At 37.1% G+C, this 21,586-nt stretch overlaps 1 protein-coding gene across 1 annotated transcript in view; it reads right to left on the bottom strand.

Annotated features, from left to right (window-relative positions):
- Positions 1–21,237, bottom strand: part of PKIB (cAMP-dependent protein kinase inhibitor beta) — a 121,618-nt gene extending 100,381 nt beyond the window's left edge. Inside the window, exon 1 of the mRNA XM_044676889.1 lies at positions 21,168–21,237. The gene's annotated coding sequence lies outside the window, so the exon portion shown is untranslated. The remainder of the gene's footprint in view (positions 1–21,167) is intronic.
- Between the last annotated feature and the right edge of the window lie 349 nt (positions 21,238–21,586).

Raw genomic sequence — 21,586 nt, 5'->3', positions numbered from 1 at the left:
CTTTTAATAGAATTTTGATAAAAGGAACACTGATTTGCCAAATCTCACACCTCATGCATCCATGCAGCCCCAAATTTATTGAATAGCCTACCAGAAGCACTATGTCAAGTGCTGGGAAGAATGTCAATACAATACAGTCACTGCCCTTAAAGAACTTCAGATTTAGTAGGTGGGGTGTCTACAAATAGCTACAAAGCAGTATGTGAATCAGAGAGGCTCTATGGTATAAAGATAGTACTGGGGATGGGGGTGGGGGTGGGGAGGGTGTGAAGCTCAGTGGTCCAGTGGATAGAGCACTAGCTCTGATGTCAGAAGAGCCTGACTTAAATCTGGCCTCAGACAATTCCTAGTTGTGTGATCCTGTGGAAGTCACTTAATCCCATTTGCCTAGCCCTTGCCCTTCTGTCTTAAAGTTGCTACTAAGACAGAAAAGATTTAAAAAAAAAACCTTTCTAGACTAGAAATAAAGAGACTTGAGTCCTTATTCTACCTTTCTCACTAACTAGTCACATGAACTTTGGGTTAAATTGTTTCATTTCTCTGGGCTCGGTTTTATTGCTTGTAAAATGTGGGAGTTGTACTTCATGATCCCTGTGGTCCCCTCCAGATCTAACATTATGCTTTTATGAAGTTCTAAATGCCATATTAAGTAATCAGATAAGTTACTAGGATTCCAAACACCTAAGGAATATTCAGGTATGTGGCAAGGGCAATGGCATACTCCAAAAGATGGTGTCCAATAAGATCTATGACTGCCTGATTCCCTGTGCTCTCTAAGAATACTCTATTACCCCTAATCTACGCCATGTTGCAGGCCAGCAGAAGACTGCAAAATATGGGGGTGCCATTCTCCAGATAATTTTAGGAAAGAAGTAGACTTCTCACTCCCAAGAAGAAAGTATGGTCCTCTAGATTTTGACTTCTTAGGCACAGCACTAGTTTCTCCATCCTAGTTATAGCTTTCTAAGATATTATAAACATTAGGGTGTAACCTAAAATGTCACAAATGGTAGACACTAGCAAAATAGAAATCACATTAGGCAGTGAAAATGATTATAGTCAATGATCCAATTCTTCTGGGGATAAATTTCTACTATTTGTTGAATATGCCCAATCAACTTTTATTTAAGAGCATGGTGATTCAGATAAATGTTTCTTAATCATTTTTGGTTTGGGGAATATGTTTTGTTATGTATATATATATAAATGTATATATATATATATATACACACACACACAAGAACATACACTTAAATATAGATAAAGGAGATGTTCTAGGAAAAGAAAGAAATAATAGAACCTAAGAGCTGGAATGAGTCTTAATGACCATCTAGTACAACATGGTTCCTGTCCTTAGATTATTAATCCATAAAATAAAGGGATTAGACTTATTGATCCCTTCATTATCTTCCAACTCTAACCATTTAGGAATACCTTCCTTTTACAAAGAAGTGACTTGATTAAGTGATTTGCCCAAGGTCTCATGGCAATGCTGGAACTAGAACTTGGGTCTTCTGATTGAAATTAACAGTGTAGTATAGAGCCATTAAAAGAGTACTGGAATGGGACAATGAATAATCAATAAACATTTATTAAGCAGCAACTATGTGTCAAGTACTGTGTTAGATGCAGAGGATACAAGGGAAAAATGAAATAGTTCCTGATCTCTAAATTCTTACATTCTATAAGAGGAGACAATATGTACAAATGTAAGTATTTTGAAAGTGAATACAAGATTGGTTTGGAGGAAAGACAACAGCAGCTGGGGGAATTGGGAAGAGTTTCAAGATGAGACTCTAGAAAGCAAAGGTAAGGGAAAAATATATTCTTTCTTTTGCATTTTTGTTGCCACCATTTTAGTTTAAAGCTGCTTTCAACCCACCTCCTAAATCCCTGCCAAGTCTTTCCTCTCTTGCCAAATTCTTTAATACCCTCTCTACTCAATTTCTTGATTCTCAATGGATTAAAGCAATACCTTTTGGCAGTTAATAGTCTTTAACTTGGTAGGGTAAAACCTAAGTATATTACTCCCTATGAAATAAACAGCCTTTATTTAATTAATAATTTCAAAATCTTAAATTTTATTTTGTCATAGCTGTTTGAAGAAATTAATAGCAGAAGCTAAGAAGAAGGCTTTGGTTGCTAAATCCTGGTTGACTGAATAGAGATTCGAGTTCTTGCTTTGGGCTTTTAGTGTTCCCTAGAGTTTATGAATGATAAAGTCTTTCAGAAGTGCCTATTACTCTTTGCTACCCACTCTGATTTGTGTGGAAAAAGAAGAAAGGAGAAAAGCTTCAAATTGTTTTTCTGTATAGGAAGAGAAGCTTTGATCTAATTGGCATTCATTCTAGGATAGAAGGTAAGGGGGTTTGGGTTGTTTTTAAAGATACTGAATAAGCTATATCTTAAACAGAGAGAGATTCCTTGAGACAAAGGTAAGAAGGGAGTGTTTTATGAGGATGGGGAGGGCAAGTGCAAAAGCAGTAAGGTGGAAATATGGAGTTTCCTGAGAAATAGAGAAGGCTGTTTGGTTAGATCACAGAATGCAAAAGGAGGAAGGATATCCAACAAAGCTGGAAAGGTATGTTGGGCCCAAGTTGAATAGGGCTTTAAAAGATAAACAGAGGAAATAAAATTTTATCCCAAAGGCAATAAGAAGCCTGGGACATTACCTTATCAAATGGCCTATAATCCTTTGGAATTTATTAAAAGTTTATGGTAAGGTTATAGGAAAATTATATAACTTAATTTACCCTGTGGACTGGTTTATTTGAGTTGTCTGGGTCTTCTGTGATTATATTCATTGAGAGAGAAGAGAATTCCCACCTAAACAGGTTTCTCATCTCTCTCCTCAATTAACATATATTCCTACTGGGCAGAGAGAAATACTGCATGAGTGTTTTAGTTCCTTCTGTTCTTCATAGTACTCATGGTAGTGTTAGGTGCAAAGTACAGGCAGATCTCAGTTGGCATAAGTGATCATTTCACAGACTTTTACAAAAAGCAATTTTTCCTAATATTAATTTGCCCTATCTTCTTGCTTCCCTTAGCCTACATAACAAAGGTATACATAAAATAATAACTTTATACAAGTCATAAAAGGCAGACATGTTAAAACTATATCATGATAAACAACATTTTTAAATGGAAGGTAAAGCTAATTGAATTGTAAAATATGTACAGTACTATATACAATAAATTTGACATAGGTGTGCAATATATTGCCTCTTCCCCAACCACTGCACCTAGCCTTTATCACTGGTAGTTGACCAAACAACTTTTTAAAAATTTGTTTGTTTATTACATTAAAATGCCCAGGTATCTCCTGTATCCCTCCTCTCCCTGTAGCATACTAGAGAAAGTATCATTTAATAAACAGATATGTGTATTTATAAAACCATGTCTTGCTATTTTTCAGTTCCTTCTGGGAGGTAGACATACAGAAGTCATTCTTCAAATAATATTTCTTTTGCTGTATATAATATTCTCTTGATTGTGCTCATTTCACTTTCATATAGGTCTTTCTATAGTTTTTTTTAATTAACTCACTTGTCATTATGGTACAATAGTATTCCATCATAACCATTTGCCACAATTTGTTCAGCTATTCCCCAAATGATGGGCATCATCTCAGTTTGCAATTCTTTGCTACCATAAAAAGTGTTACTATAAATATTTTAGAGTACATAGGTTCTTTTCCTTTTTCCCTCATTACTTTAAGAAATAAACTTAATAGAGATATTATTGAGTCAAAAGATATACACAGTTTTATAACTCTTTGGAGATAATTTCAGATTGCTCTCCAAAATGGTTGGTTTAGGTAACAGTTCCACCAATAGTTTATTAGTGTCCCCTCCAACAATTGTCATTTTTACCCTTTCGTCATTTTAGCCAATCTGATAGATGTGAGAGAATATCTCAGAGTCAATCTAATTTGTATTTCTCTAATCAAAAATGTTCTATTGAATTTTAAAAATAGTTATTTACAGCTTAGATGTCTTCATTCAAAAACTGTTCATATATTTTGACCATTTATCAATTGGGGAATGGCTTATATTCTTACAAATTTGACAAAGTTCTATATATATTTTAGATATGAGATTTCTCTCTGAGAGACTGTACACAGTTTTTTCCGCAGTTTTCTGCTTTCCTTGTAATCTTGGCTACCTTAGTTTTTTATTTCCTAGTATGAATACCCTTTATTGTTCCCTACTATAGCCCCTTGTCATACTCTAATGTTCCTTCCCTTATCTTATCTTCTTGAGCTCTCTTTTATTAATCTATACACTCTTCTAAAAGATCCTCTCTTATCTTTATCTCTCATCCACCTATCTCCTTATAAATTGGGAAAAATTTTACCCTTTTACATGTCTTTCTGAAGGTTTTTTTTGTTTTTGTTTTTGTTTTTTTTAATGAAGAGATGTTTGGAGAGTGAGACTCTCTTTTTTCCTTGTATATCTGACAATATGGAAAACAATATTATCCTTAACTTGATCTTTGGACTTTTAAAAATCTTGAACCATTTGGATTCATCTTTTCAATACAAGAAAAAAATTCACTCAACTCATGAAATGCTTCTGCCAACTGTTTCATTGTGACCCTATTTGATTAGACCTTGGGTTCTAAAGCTTCTCTTTCATTTGCAATCTTTGCAGCTAGCAGCTCAAACAGGTCTTCATTCATCAGTTCTTTTCCATGAGATTCAATCAACTCTTCCACATCATTCTCATCCACTTCTAGCTCTAGTTCTTGTGCTAATTTTACAAACTAGTCACTCACTTCTTTGAACATTTCATCTTTGCAAAACCAAGAAAATCAGGAACAAAACTGTGGATACCTTTTTTTCCAAACTCCTTTCATCCATATTTCTATTTCTCATGCCTTTGAGAATTCTTTACATAGTCAAATTTGCATAATACCAATTTGCATCAAGAACTCTGTACACTCAAGTAACCCTACTTAAATGACTGAAGTCACTCAGCAGATGACTAGAAACTTACCTTTCTTTAACTCATTCTTTTCATAAAGTTATTTATTTTATGAAACAGAAGATGAATTTCCATATGAGTAATACAAAGTAGTTTAAAACTGCCTTAGGACTACTGTATTTGTTTGGCACTACTTCCTAAAGTTAAGCTCTTCCTTTTTTTTTTTAAATAATCTCTCACAAGACTATATTGAGAAGTACAAGTAAACAAGCATCAACTGGTTATGTTGTTAAATGGCTTTATCATCTTTTCCTGAACTGGAGACAGTCTTTCATATGCTCATTAGGAGCTCAGAATTAACTTTCTTAGTGTTGACCTACACACATCATTTCCCTGTTCAAAAAATCTTCAGGGGTTCCAAGTTGCCCTCTAAGTAAAATTCAGACTGCCTCACCTGGCTTAAAAGTTCCCCATAATTGAAATTTAAATAAGATTTTCCTCGAATAAAGTTGACTTAAGTAAAAGCCATTAAAATATAATAGAGGCACTGATTAAGAGAATGTTCATGCAGAAAGCATATCCAGTAGAAACTTTTTTAATATCACCTTTCTATAGACTTAAAAGTTATATATCTGGAAACAAAATATCTTTTAAAACTTAATTGTGCTGTAATCTAAACTAACATCTGAGCAGCGTGACAAAATGAGGGTTTTATACACATTAGCAAAAACAGTAAGAAGATTTTTATGCCTTTAAATTGCCTGCTTCTCAAGCTTTACAGAAAAAGAGGGAACACTCAAATAAAAAGGCATTTGCCATCAGAACAAAGCCCTTACTTCTGAATCCAAAAAAGGAACAGATAACATTCCCCCAAAACAAATGGCCATGGCTAAAAGTAATAAGTATTATGAGGAAACTGATGTAGAAGACAAATATGAAAAATAAAGTTTTGGTTTTATCTTGTTTTGTTTTCTCTTACAAGGTAATACATAGTTTGTTACTTCATCCTGTGGCTTCTAAATGACACTGTTATTTTGGAACCAGGAAAAGAATTGTCCCCTAGCATTTACAAAGTGTAGCAGGATTAAGGAGAGACATAATCAATCAACCTATCCATAAAAGTAGCATTAAATCTTATCTGCAACAGAGCCAACATATCTTCTCTGGAGGCTTCATTAAACATGAAGTTTCAAAATTCTCCCCAGTTCTCCAGAGGAGTCATTTATGGACTGTGGCAAAAGTAAAGTACATGAAAAGTGATGCTACAGAATTGTTAATATTTGTCCTTTGTAAAAAGAGGAGAAATGGACCAGTATTGAAGACTACTATTAAAGGTCCCTTCTTTGATCCTAAGGGAAATATAATCAGGCCTAAACCAGATCTCTTTGACCAGAATAGTATTACCTTTCTGCCTTCCCCCCCCCCATTGTTAAGTGTAAATATTTGATTTACATTAAACCTTTGCATATTCCAACCAGCTTAAGAAAACAATCTTTCCCACACTAAGAAAATATACTTAGGTAAGCTTTTAATACCTGGAAAGGAAAGAAACTCTTCCACAAGATTTATTTTCTAACATAGGGTCTTAGATCTACTTCTTTAATGAGTCTAATGGGTCACTTAGTCCAATCCTTTTGTTTTACAAATAAAGAAACAGGTCCCAAGTCATTAAATAACTTGTCCAGTCACATAGGTGATCGGTGGCAAATCCTCATTGTGAACACAGGACTTATGACTCTAGGAATATTTCATGTTCTTTCCTCTCTACTCCCCAATAATACTTGCCCTGCTGACTTTGAATGGTTATCTTAAGGAAAGTGCATTGCAAACCTTAAAGTTCTATATCATTGTAAGTTATTCTTACTTCCTCATTTTTAGGGGCTATGTTACTTTACCTTAAATATAAATTTAGCCATTTATTGCTAGTAATTACCAAAGCTTTACAAAAGGCTGAAAACTCAAAGGCAGCTGGATAGAGAGTCAGGCCTGAAATTGGGAAAACCTGGGTTCAAATCTGACCTCAGACATTTCATAGCTATGTGACCCTGAGCAAGTCACTTATCCCCATTTGCCTAGCCCTTGCTCTTCTCTCCTACAGTTGTTACTAGGAAAATATGGGGTTTTTTAAAGGCTGAAATCTCTGCTAAACTACTGCTCTTCTAAGGACAGCAACTATCAGTAAATCATGAGTCAAGGAGCATTTCTTTGTACCAGCAGCCAAATCCCTCTATGAGTCATCATCATGGATTACTAAGCGATAGCATTTCAGTATCTAACTAGAGATATTGCCCTGAGCCCTGGGAGCCCACATAATCCTCAAGGGGACGGGTTACAGTCATTCTTATGACCTAGTCATAAGGGACTAATTATTCCTACAATAAGCATATTTCTTTCTGTGTTTTAAAATTGGCTCAAAACTAATCAGAGAATAATATTAACATAGTATTCTAAGGCTTATAAACAGCTTTCCTTATGATTCTGGATAGAAGCTAAATAAATATTGTCTTTATTTTACAGAGGAAAAAAAGATATAAATGTCTTGCCCAGGATGGTTCAAGACAAATGTTAGTCCTCAAATTTCAGTTAGATTTTAATTCCTATCGTTTTTACTTCCCAAACAGCAGGTAATAAAATGGCAAAGATAGAGGAAATGAAACATTGATAAAGTTTAAAAAATGTAATATCAAAAGACAATGGAATCATCATCTTATCTTTTTTTGAATCCATACCTTCCATTTTAGAATGAATACTAAGTATTGATTCCAAGGCAGAAGAGTGGTAAAGCCTAAGCAATTGGGGTTAAGAGACTTGCCCAGAGTTACATAGCTAGAAAGTATCTGAAGCCTGAAGACCTCCTATCTCCAGACCTGGTTCTCTATCTACTGAGTCACCTATCTGCCCCAATTTTCTTTTTTTTTAATGACAGCTTTTATCAAACTTTCAGAGGTATTTAGCGCATCAATGATTTCTATTAATTTTTCCAAAATTAATAACATAACAGTCTAATAAAATAAGGAGAAAAATCAGCATAATTGATCAATACATTGAAAAAGTCTGAATACAAATTGCCATTTGCAATACCTGTAGAGATGATCATTGTACTTGATGATAATTCTTACAACTTTCAAAATTGTAGTCACTTGTCATAGTCCATTTTTTTCTCCCCTCCATCCCTCTCAGGAAAAAAAGTGGAGTAAATTAATGAAGATGATATTTCTTCCCCACCACCCCTCCTCCTCTACTCCTTTCCTCAATGCCCCTAGAGACCAACATTCTCTTTAAACTTAAAAATGTATAGTATTAGCCTGGCCTGATATACTAATTCACACTAAAGTGTTTGTTACTTAATGACTGCACCAGTATTTGCTTTTTTAAATTTATTTATTAAATTAACAGAATAATTGATTATGGTTACATGATTCATGTTCTTTCCCTCCCCTCTTCTCTCCCCACTCCTGGAGCCAACGAGCAAGTCCACTGGATTTTACATGTGTCGTTGTTCAAAACCCATTTCCACATTATTACTATTTGCAATAGAAAGATCATTTAAAGTCAACATTACCATGTGATCAATCATATTTTTTTATTCAGCATTTCTACTGTTATGAGGAAGAGTATAGATATTTAGTTAAATTAGCATCCAAGCTTTCAGGCTGTCAGATAAAACCTGAAGGTTCCAAGGATGGAATTATGGCAAGGAAGGAAGTGATTTCCTGCGAGATTCTGTAATGGCTGAGAGAGCAGTTGGATTCTGAAAACTGTCTCCAGTAAAGAGTCCACGAGAGAGTGGATTTGCCTCCCAAAAGAAACACCTGCCTGTGGGGAAATTCAAGTTGAGCTGGAGGATCAGACTTGGGTTGGTGGACATCCCAAGCTGATTAAAGCTCCTTGGTTTTACCCTTTGGGATTAATTTGGCTAAAACTTGTCCTCTTGGAATATGCTTGGAACGAAATATTTTGAGCTACTGATCAAGACCATCAGACCATCTATGTGAGATTCCACTAGTCCCTTGTGTCCTGGCTGCCAGCATAGTGTTAGTGTAGGGATTTCCCAGATCTTTAATCTTTAACCCTGAATTGATCCCATAGTGTTTTAGAGTAGTATGACCTCTCCCACCTCTTTTAATCTTAAGTTAACTATTAAAAAGTGTTTTTTATTCCTATTGTGTTTTTCCCTGTAGAAGTAAGGTATCCCTGGATGTTTTAATCTAAGTGGCAGTTGGATCCCAACTGTGATTCACTCTCATTGGCACAGCCCTTTTGTATTTGGTTAAGATGGTAATACATCTACAACCTTCATTCTTCCTTTATCCCTTTCTCCCCAGAAGAAGCCCTGTGTGTGTATTTGTATTTATTTACTCACTTCACTACTCAAAACAGTTCTTTCTCTGGATATGAATAGCGTTCTTTCTCATAAGTACCTCAGAATTGTCCTGGGCCATTGCATTGCTGTTAGTACAGAAGTCCATTACATTCGATTTTACCACAGTGTATCAGTCTCTGTGTATAATGTTCTTTTAGCTCTGCACCTTTCACTCTGCATCAATTCCTGGAGGTTTTTCCAGTTTACATGGAATTCCTCCAGTTCATTATTCTTTTAGCACAATAGTATTCCATCACCATCAAATACCACAATTTGTTCAGCCATTCTCCAGTCAAAGGACACCCCCCCCCGTTTTCCAATTTTTTGCCACCACAAAGAGCATAGCTATAAATATTTTCATACAAATATTTTTCCTTATTATCTCTTTGAGGTACAAACCCAGCAGTGGTATGGCTGGATCAAAGGGCAGGCAGTCTTTGAAAACTCTTTGGGCACAGTTCCAAATTGCCTTCTAGAATGGTTGGATCAATTCACAACTCCACCAGCAATGTATTAGTGTCCCAATTGTGCCACATCCCCTTCAACATTTATTACTTTCTTTTGCTGTCATATTGGCCAATCTGCTAGGTGTGAGATGGTACCTCAAAGTTGGTTTGATTTGCATTTCTCTAATTATAAGACATTTAGAACACTTTTTCATGTGCTTATTGATAGTTTTGATTTCTTTATCTGAAAACTGCCTGTTCATGTCCTTTGCCCATTTATCAATTGGGGAATGGCTTGATTTTTTTGTACAATTGATTTAGTTCCTTATAAATTTTAGAAACTAGAGCTTTGTCAGAGGTTTTTGTTATAAAGATTTTTCCCCCAATTTGTTGTTTCTCTACTAATTTTGGCCACGTTAGTTTTGTTTGTACAAAGCTTTTTAAAATTCTAACATATATTTTTTTCAAAATTTTAAGAACCAAATTCTCTCCTCTCCTTCTCCTTATCCCTGTCTGAGATGATAAACAAATTGATCTGGGTTATATATGTGTGATTATAGAAAATATATTTTTATTTTGGTCATGTTGTAAAAGAAGACTCATTTTTTAAAAAATATCAAAAAAGGGGGAAAATCGTATGCTCTCCTCTCCATTCAGGATATTTAGATAGAATTTTTCCTCAACCTTCTCATCCTGTGGTCCAGTGGCTATGACAGGATTAAAGCTGAAAAGGAAATAGAAAACCCAAGGGAGACAGTTGGATAATAAATGTTTGTAGATTGACTGATTAGATGGTGAATTATTCAGACCACCACAATGTGCAGGGCAGAATGCCCACGGCAACAGCATTTTAATTTCCCATTCAAACAAATCACGATTGAAATGATCTGTGCTGTTGAATGTCTATAATGCTACTAACATGAGGAAGGGGAAAAAAACTAAACTTACAAAACTTAATTTTTGGAGCAAGGAAAACTTCAAAAATTTTAATATTTTAGACTAATAAATGTCCTGTACACAACCACAGCAAAACTCACAAAATGAGTGGGTACTGAATTTACTCAATGCCAACTAATTCAGTTCAATTCCTAAGATATTTATTGACCACCTACTGTATACAACCCATTACTCTAGGCTCTATGGGAGATGCAAAGATGAGTAAGACATAGTTCTGGTCCTTGTGGAACTTAAAAGTAGGGAATATAAGATATGTACATAACTTAACTATAACATATGGCACTTCAAAAGAAAGAACACTAGACTTGGAGTCAGGAGTGTCTTATATTCAAATTCTGTTTACAAGTTTCCAAAAGGACACAACAAAGAAAAGAGCAGGCATCATCCAGGGCAAAAGTGGGCAGGAAGTAACAAAAGAAGAGCAATAGTGCTTGGAGGTTTGCACATATCATGTAATTTGATCCTCATTAACAGGAAGAAATTGCTGAATTATTACAGCATATCATCTGTTTTACAGATGAAACTGATGTTCATGGATTAAGTGACCCAAACTAGAAAATATCAGAGTCAAAATCTCTAGTCAAGGTCTCTGCTGACTCCCTGTCCACCAGTCTTTCCACAACCCAGAGTAACTAGCTACTTAGCAGTTTTAAAAATCTCAGATCCCAAAGGTTGGCTTTCCTACAAAGTGACTTATTCTGACCAAATAGCTGGTCAAATAGACAATGGACCTGCAGTGCCCACTCTGGCACTTCCTTAGTTGGCAGTCATCCAGATGGAGAGAACTGAGTATAATAGAGATTACTTTAGAATTGGTTTCTGCTTATTAAAACAATAAAGGATTACTTGAATGCTCTTAGTTTACCTGTTAGCAAGTTTCATAGCACATAATAGGTGCTTTAAAATGCTTGTTGACTATTAATGAAGCTTTAGCAGATTTTATTTTCAAGGCCATGTTTGTACTATGTAAATTCATTAAATGATGCCTCCTCATATCATATTTCTGAAGAAGAAATAACAGCCCAAAATAAAGGAGGTTTTTCACCATATACAAATCTTTTGAGACAAAATTTTAGCTAATGCAGAAACAGTAAGGACATTTGAATATAAGTAAGGTCCTAATTTTGCTATTCTTTCATTGCCAGGTATGACAATCCACCAAGTAAGGAACTAGTGTTCAGGGGGAACCTTCCCCCAATGAATCCACAAAGCGGATAACTGAGAGTTGACTATAAATTAGTCTATGTCATAAATGATCAATTCTATTGGACTATGTAGCATCTTTAAAAGAAAAAAATTAAACTAGAAAGAATTTTTAAATTTTTAAAAAATGTAATGTCCATTTAATTTATACTAAATTATCAGTGCAGAGATGGTTAATTGTAGTAGTTTGCAAAAAATAATGAAGTGAGGATCCCAGAATATTTGATATCTTCCAGTGTCTATTTTTGCCCCCATAAAAAAATTTCTTTTGGGTAGATGTAAGAGATGGAACTTGATCCCAGAGTCCTCCTAATTCTTAGGCCAGCTTTCTTGCCAATATACCATGCTCCCTCTATGATCACTGAAGATTGCTTTGGAGTGGGTTCATACTTGTGCTTTCAGCAATATGAGAAACTCCTAGTGTGGAAATATCATTCCTGCCCCCATGTATATGAACAGCTAAAAATATTAAAGACCTGTATGACCCTGGGAAACTGAGTGGCAATCCAGGTCTTCCTGATTCCAAATTTAGCTCTCTAGCCAATACACCACTACTGTTCCTCCAAAAATCATTATAAATAATAAATTAAAGGAGGAAACTGTGATGGCTGTCAGCCTGGCATTCAGGAATTATTCAGAAAAAGAAAAAAAAGAAAAAAAGAAGACATCAAAACTCAAAACACTCCAGTGTGAGGTTATTCAATGTAGGGATCAACAGAACCATACTTCCAGTTTCTAAAAGAGCACCACAACTGATAATCCTTGTTATAAATAAAAGGGGTCCAAAGGAGATGTATAGATGCACGATAATGTTGATGTATCTATCTGTACTCTCCTCAGCTGCAGATGATGGAGGAACACCAACTCCAATCACCCTTTACTGCTGCTGTAATTTATCCCTTGCTCTCTAACAGTTGCCCAAGAAGGACCCTCAAGAGGTTAAATAGATGGGTAACCTTTTCAGGTCCAACCTGGGGTTGGATAGATTAGTATTGGGCTATTGATTTGCCTTGGATGACTAGGCTCTGACTGCGTTTGACTCCCTTCCCAGGGCCTGTGATATAAAGACCACATAGGATGGTACTTGTTGAACTCTCTTTATCTATACTCAGGAAAAGGATAACAAGGACAAGGATTGGGGATTGGAGACCCTATTGATATATTATCTATAAACTAGTTAACAATCAGGACTGGAGGCTATTGATCAGGTGGAAGCTGGAGATTTGCTCACTCCACTCCCTCTGGCCAGACCTGGCCACAGCCAAGTCAGAGAATAGGGAAGCTATTGATGCGGCTGTATTGATGATCTTATTCTCTCAGCTTTCTCACTACCAGTGTTGGTGATGCACTAGCTCTCACAGTCTATCAGGAAATAGCTTCAGAGTTATTCCTGCCCTCTTCTTCATAGACCTCCCTGCCACCTTTCAACCATCCTCTCTGAGATTTCCAGAGAGTCCTGCCCAGAGACTTCCTGGCTGTCAGGGGTATTTATACCGTGGGGCCAACCGACGTTTGCCCCTGGCTCAAGGCACCTGGGAACATCCTGAGTCTTCCAACTGCCATCCCTGTCATTGAAGGTGGCATCCATCACTTCCCAGATTATGAATATAACATCCTGAGTAATCAAGATAAACTCAAATTAAGAGTAACCTCTGTTAAATAAGAGAGAAAACACATCTGTAAAGAGAGCCATCAAAAATCATCGAAATAAAACAATATTTCCTTAAAGGAGTAAGTGTTGGTTGTCTTGTGTATGGGAGGAATTTGGGTACAAATCCATTCATTTGGGACATCTCATTCTCCCAATGATGCTGGATAAGTGGGGCATCAAAAAAGCATGAGGATCTGGAAGAAAAAAGTAGTTGACTACTTTCACAACAGAGTCCCATAATTTCTTAAGCTTCACCCTACCATCAAGCATAAATGGCAACCTATCTTTGGAAAATGTGACTTCTACAAATATGAATAAACTGTAAATATTCCTAACAAAATATCTATTATTAGCCTGGGCTATGGTAGTGCAGTTGTATTTTCAGAGTTAGTTTTCTATATCCATTAAGGAACAGGGGAGGAAAAGTAAGAAATTCATCATTTAATGAACAAATGTCAACAATGATTTTATATTACACTTAAGAGCAAAAATAACCAAAACCCAAAAACATGTCATTCCTTAGCAGTAACCTTGTCAATAGTTCCCAAGCTAGGGCTCCTAAAAAGGTTGGAATGGCCTGTTTGCAAACATATACTGACAGAGTGAAGAAAGAAATCAATTGTTGCTTGAGATATCTTATTGGAAAGGTATAAAAAGTTCTGAAAATCAATGAGAAACTTATTTTTAATAATAAATAAAAATAACAAACTTTTAGCCTTTTCCATCCCTAGGCATTATTGTTCTTTATCCTTCGTTTTTTGGAAGAGGACCAATGACGTCATGGAATGATATCTTGACTTGTGCATGAATTGTATTTAAGTGAGGCAGAACTACAGAAAGCCTTCAGCCTCCCTTTCTCTTCCAGAATCATCAAAGTCCAGCGGCAAGAGAGAAGAGAGGCATCTACTTTCATGTCAAACACTCAACCTACATTTCTATTCGGAGATGAATTAACTTAGAACTGCTGTTATAAAACAACATTGTTACTTGGAGGCAGATTTATTGTAGGTCAAAATATTTCCTGAAATATCAATATATGATGTAAAATTCAATAGAGAAAAAAAGCATTTGTTCAGAGCCCCTTAGATGTGCAATCATGCAGGTATAAAGAATAAAATCATCCCTCTGCCTTTATGAAGCTTATCATCACTCAAGCACTAGAAGTCTCATGTAAGAGAGCAGAAGTCTTACCCTCAATGGCACCTTATAAAATAGTTTTTCCTCTAGTACTGAATGACATTAAAGTCTGTTGTCGAATCACATCTGACTTTCCATGACTGTCTATAGGTTTGTGGGCCATACTGTGTGTAGGTTTTCTGGACAAAGATATATACTGAACTCAGTTCTTTCTGACCTCAGGAGTCTGGACCTCTCCTCTTCCTAAGTTCAAATGCAACTTCAGACACTTTCTAGCTATGGTGACCCAAGGCAAGTTGCTCAACCCTGTTTACCTCAGTTTCCTCATCTGTCTAATAAGCAGGGAAAAAATGGCCAATCCCTCTTGCCAAGAAAACTCCAAATGGGATCGATAAGAGGAAGAGTCATATAGAACCAAAAAATGACTAAATAATACCAATTTTCTGACTTCAGATCCAACACTTTATCCACTGCATCACCTGACTTTCCCTATGAAAGTCTAGAAGTGGGTAAATATAATCCATTTTAAACTTTTCATCACTCTGGCCTTCTTAAGAGTTTTCAGATTGCTTCTGTATTTTCAAACAGGTATGAGCTTAGAGTCTCCAGTGATGACTCATGTGTAGGACCTGCAGACACCATTCCAGTCTCCTACCAATCTCTCACCATAGATAGATTTGGGAGGAGGGAGTTGTCCATGAGCTCAGGTGGGGAAAAAAACAATTTTTTTTCCTAACCTCAAACTAAAATTTAGTATTTCTTTCATTTATTTTTATTTTTTTAAATTTTAATAAATTTCCACATGAGTTTTCCAAAGTTATCTAATCCAAATTGTTTCCCTCCCATCTTTTCTCCCCCTTCCCAGAGCTGGCAAGCAATACAATCTGTTATACATATATTATCATGCAAAACATGAGTATTTCTTTCAATTATGGAGATATATATATATGTATTTATATATATATTTTTTTTTACTTTTTTTCCTGGTAAGATGTTTATATTGTGAAGAGTAAATCAATCTGTCTATCAATCAGCAATTTTTAAGTTAATCAAACAAAGAGAGTTTGATTCACTCTTTACAATATGAACATCTTACCAAGAAAAAAGTAAAAAAAATAAACAAACAAAAACAAATAAATAAATGGAAGCTAGCTGGTGCACACTCATTCTCTCTCTCTCTCTCTCTCTCTCTCTCTCTCTCTCTCTCTCTCTCATTAATCAAACAAAGAGAGTTTGATTCACTCTTTACAATATATTTCACCAGAGGGCCAAAGGAATTCATGATGTTTTTCATGACAATTCATTTTTTTTTGGAACAGTGAAAACGACTCCATTCAGGTTTTTAATTGTTCCCTCTCTAGGCAACCCAGAATACACAATCCCATCCCTACCCTGAATGGGCTTCCCTGTTCCCTTGGGTGTGCGGAGGTGTCTGCCCAGGACTCCTCTCTCATAGGCTCTGCTCCTTCTTAAAGGCCTCCAGTGGGGCTGTAGGGCAACCCTGGGGCAGACTGGGGAGAGTTCCACTGAGGGGTCCCTAAACAGCAGGAACAAAGTCTTTCCCTAGCACCCACCTCACCCTGGCTCTCTAGTTCAGGTGCACTGCCTCTGGATGAAGGCTGTTGAGGAGAATGCAAACTTTGATGTAGCATTTCAGGTTTAGAACTTTCTCTTCTCGTTCCATAGCCATTCCCCTTTTATGTAGGCTTTCAGTGTGGCAAAATAAGACATATGTTGAATTTGGCTTTCCATTAGATTTAAAAGCCTCTTTGGGAAAGAAAGGCAGATGCGTAGGGCTAATTTAAGTGTTTTGATTTTTCATGTTATATCTGGCTCTTGAGGCTTTGCATGGGAGTATTCTAATTCTCAAAATAAATATATATGCTAGACTAGTTATTTCTATTGTGTGCAGAGAAAAATATCTTAATTTCACCAAAACAGACTAGTATTTTTAACTTCTGAGACATCTATATTATCTATAAAGAGCAGACAAGAATATGCCATTTCATGGTTAATTAAACTAGAAATACTCAAGTAAACTATCCTACTCTATCTCAACCTTCCCCTCTCTACCAAAAATATAAAACTTGTAGGTACCCACACTATTCCTTTTCATCAGCATAGTAGATGCTAAGCGGGGGAGGGGAAATTTGGGGGAAAGACCAAGTGTCAAAGGAGAGCTTTTTATGTAATCTGCCATTGGCCACTGCCACTACTCCAGAACTCTAGCCTTTGTGGAACTTCATCCTATCTCCTCTTTTTCCATTTTCAGAAATAGGGCTCTAACATGCCTCAGTCCACGTGAGATAACCCTCTCCTGTTCCACTACCATCTGTTTGTATATCTTCTGAATTTTTTATGGTCTCACTTATTCTTCTACTAAGCTTCCTTCTCTAAGCAGACACACAATGTACTCACTGAAGTATGAGAGTCTTGAAGTAGTGGTTGTTTTTTATTGTTGTTTTTTGTGATCCTGAAAAAAATGTTTGGTACCCAGGTCCATATCATCATCTTTCTCAGAACATGAGTTGTTAGAGGGGAGTAGAGTCTCTTTAACTTGATGTTTCAAGAGCTCCAGTATAGTGAATAAAATGCTAAATACACATGCCTCATTGCCATCATTATCTTTAATCTAAGCTGTTTGAGAGTAGTCTAACTTCCTTTGTAAAGTCCATTCAGGGTACCAGATAATTATAGGTGCCAAGGAGTACAATCACATATATTTTTCTACAGAAAATTCTTAGATCAAGAAAGTTTAGAAAAATCAGTGTACTAGAGGGGAAAGATCAATGCATCTAGAGTCAGAGAACCTGGATTCAAAGCTTAGCTCTGTATTCTGGTGGGCAGATCAAATCCCAGTCTAAGTTTCTTTTCTCATTTGTAAAATAAAATAATTAGAATAGACAAACTCTAAGTCTAAGACCCTATGGTAATGGAAAAGGTTTGTTTTTTGTGTCTGACTCTTTGGGTAGTTATTTCTATTGAGTATTTCCATTTAGGGTACTCTTGGCAATGATGCTAGAGTGGTTTGTCATTTCCTTCTCCAGCTCATTTTCCAGATGAGGAAACTGAGGCAAATAGGGTTAAGTGACTTGCCTAAGGTCATCACAGGTAGTATCTGAGTCTGGACTGGAACTCACGTCTTTCTGAGTCCAGGAAGGATACTCTATCAAGCTTGTCATCTAGCTAGCCCAATGGAAAAGGTTACTGAAGTAGCAATTAGTAGACCTACCTATCAACCCTATTTTGCAGACAAGAACCCTAAAAACCTAAGGAACCAGCAACTACCCCTAACTGGGAATATATCATTTCAAACATACAAACTATGTAATTTTTATCCCTTAGTTCTTCACTCTAAAGTGGGTTAAGTGTTTTTTTTTTCCACAAGAGTAATGTGACTTCAGAGATATCCTTGCTTCTTTTTTCTCCTCATGACATTCTTAGTTTTCTCTGTCATTGAAATAAGGCATGTAAAAATGTTACACTGAAGAAGTGAAGGTTATAAAATTTATTTTTAAATTAATCATTGCTCTAGTTCAAGTCCCTTCACCATGTAAAAATACAAACTCTAAAGTACATTTCCTCTCAATTTAATCTTATGCTGGAAGAACCTAATTCTCATATAACCATGATGGTGATTCACAGCAGAAAAATTTTAAGTAAAGGATATTTTATTTCCAAGAAACATTACCAGCCCTTTCCAAAAATTCCATATTCCATCAGAACTCTCATATTCTACACACAGCAAAATGTGATACCCTTCTGGATATTATTTATCTACATAGCGTCACTTAGATGCATTGAATCTAGGATTATATTTCTTTAACAACTTTCACTTTTAATAATGCATAATTTTTTAAAGTGCATTCTACAGCAAAACTTAAGACAGTAGGTTTAAAGAACAATGAAAGAATGCTGAAAGTAAATGTCTTTTATCTAAGGATTTTTTAAATCACTTACCTAAACAGGAGAGAAAAATAAATTCCTTATCCACAAAAGGAAATTTTATATTTTTGAGTGTTCTGCATATGACAAAATAAGAGAGTAGACCAGACAACTTCTAAAATCCTTTCCAGTTCTAACATTCAGGTACTATCAATATCTTGTTGGTAAGAAATGTCTATTACTGAATGTTTACTGAGACATATTTCTTTTCAAAGTAATGAAACCATTCAGCTACCAGAATTTATTAATAAGTAAATTCATGAGCTCTTAGATTTAAGATTGGAAGGGACAGTTGGAAAGTTATCTAGTTGAACCTCAAATGAGTAAACTGGGGCTCAGAGATGTTAAATGACTTGCCCAGACTTACTGGGCTAGAAAGTGCCAGAGGCAGAATTCAAACTCAAGATTTTCAGACAAGCCATTCAGCACTCTATCCACTACATCACGCTGAATAAGTACAGTACAACTCTTATTCTAGTGAAGTGTCTGAGAACTTTTTAAAAAATAGTTTGAGAACTATTTCAATGTAATGTTTCCTTGGAAAGCCTTTGTATTTTATGCATTTAAAAACATTCTGAGTAGGGGTCCACAGGCTTCTCCAACCTGCCAAAAGGGTCCATGATATACACAAACAAGTTTTAAGAACACTGGCTTTGGGGAGACATAAATTATAGTGCCAGTGACCTAAAGGGGCTGCCTTAATTCAGTTTTCTAAAATGTTATTCTAATAACAATACTGGCCCTCTTAAAACTTTTTCCATCATAACCTCCCAAAATAACTGGTGCGTGTATAAATAACCCTATTTTGCAGCCAAGAACCCTAAAATCAGATTAAAATAAGGAACTTGGGGGTCTGTGTTGGCTTTGTAAACATTCTCAGCTTGAAGCAGAATGGCAATGTGTCTATCATCTGTGATCTAAGATCCCTTAGAAATGAAGGAAGGGATACCGATTTGTCCAAGATCATATGGCTAGTTCCAGTCAAAAAGGATTTGACTTCGAGTACAGTCCTGGGACCATTATATCACACTGGTCAAGGGCTCATATAACTAAGAGTTCCAATTTGCATCTTTATATTTAAGTCCACTTGATTATTCTTTTCTGTAATGAAAGTTGACAGTACCTATTTTAGGACTGCCAGTGATTTTTTAAAAGAATATATTATCCGTTGTTATTTTAATAAAGAGTGTGCCTCTGGATTTTTTTTAACGGTTTATTACTTCCACCGAGAAGTAAAAGGATCTGGAAGTTATAGCACCATAGAGGGTAAAGTAAGGGTCTAAAGATCTACAGCACTAGCTTAAGGCAGTGAGGTAAGCCAATGGTTAGACTTGAGTTGCCTGGCAGCGAGGAAAGAGAAGGATTTGTCTTGATCTCTCGTGCCATCCCACAGTACCTTCTCAAAATTACCTAGCTTCAGGTGAGGCTTGACCTCATCATTGCTCCACCAGCGCTGTCTTATAAAGTCCCGCGTGCTAACCAATTGCGCCACAGGAGCCCTGATAAAAGAATTCTAAACTCTCTAAATCTCGGTTTAGCCAGTTCGATAACAGGACTAACAATTTGTGGTTTTGGTTTTGAAACAGGATGACTAGAAAAAAAGGGCTTTGTGAATCTTAAAATAAATACCAACTTTTACTTCAATTCAATAAAGGGAGGGAAAGTCCTTAAAGAGAAGTAAACTCTTTGGTTGCAATTTCTCCAAGAGTTTGGATTCAAAACCATCTCTGCCATCATTGTCCAAATCTTTGATATGAAGATGACGATTTTTTAAAAGGTTTAATGAATCAGAAGAAATGCCTCAGTTCTCACGCTGAAGTAGAATTAAAGGAGCAGAGGGTCCTGCGGCTACGTGGTAGAGGTTTGAGGTAGCTCTACCCGTCACTAGGGTCCCCACCTCCCGTCCGCCCCCCACCCTCCCCCAAGCGCACTGGCACTCTCCCTTTGCACCAGCTAGGGTAACCACCAGGGTTACAAATCGGGCTGCCAGCGGCGGCAGCCCGTTACCAGCTCCCTCGGGCCCGCATGTCAGGTGTGGCATAGTCGCTGGAGATGCCCGAGCAAGCTCCACCAGCTCGGTCGTCCGCTCTTCCTCAGCCACCGCTGCCCGCTCCTCCCCAAGGCAATCGAGCACCCAGAACCCCAGGACGCGCCAGTCTGGATCTTTGCTCTCTGTTTGCCTCCCGCAGGCCCCCGAGCGCACAGAGACCAGGGAGAGAAGAGCACATCTCAGACCCCCACCCCCACTTTGGCGTCCAGACCGCTCCAAGACCTAGGCCCTAGGAACGCCAGGGAAAGAAGAGGAGGTAATTAAGGAGTAGGGGGAGGGGATAGGGGAAACAACAACAACGAAAAAAAGGAACGGGGTTTAATTTCTCCTCATAAACAAGTTTTAAACTGCCAGCCGAGAAAATAGGAAAGTTTTCTTTACCACACCTTCACTTGTCCTATCTGCTCTGGTCTGGTCTCACCAGGCATTTCTGCCCCGGAGTGCACCTGTTCCTTGAGACCGCTGTATTTGCGACCCAAATACTTACCAGCTGTGAGCAGTGATTCTAGGAGCTCCCGCCGCTAGCTCTGGCTCTCCTGCCTTTTGGTCAGTCTGTGGCACCCCGCCACGCGCTGCTCACTCCACTCTCCAGCTCTTTCCCTGCCGTACAGTCTGGAGGGATGCAGTTAACAGTCAGGGAAGAGGCTGGGCGGGAGGGCGGCAGTGGCGTTAGAAAGTGGAGAGGTGTAGAGCCGGAGGGAGGGAACCAGAGAGGAGGAGGAGGAGGAGGAGGAGAGGGAGGGAAGGAGCTGGACCACTCCCCCTGCCTCTCCCGCACCCAGGCTTCCTAGGAGAACACCAACACAGTCACCCACCTACTGCCTCGGCCGCATCAGGTGGAGGTCCAAATTGATCTAACTTTCAGGGAATGATGTTGCAGCTCAATACGCTAGACGCCTTGTTCAA

This window comes from Gracilinanus agilis, chromosome 4 (genome assembly GCF_016433145.1).
Source record: "Gracilinanus agilis isolate LMUSP501 chromosome 4, AgileGrace, whole genome shotgun sequence".
NCBI classification, from domain to species: Eukaryota; Metazoa; Chordata; class Mammalia; order Didelphimorphia; family Didelphidae; genus Gracilinanus; species Gracilinanus agilis.
The sequence above is the reverse complement of the archived record's forward strand: the minus strand, read 5'-3'. Positions and strand labels throughout refer to the sequence as shown.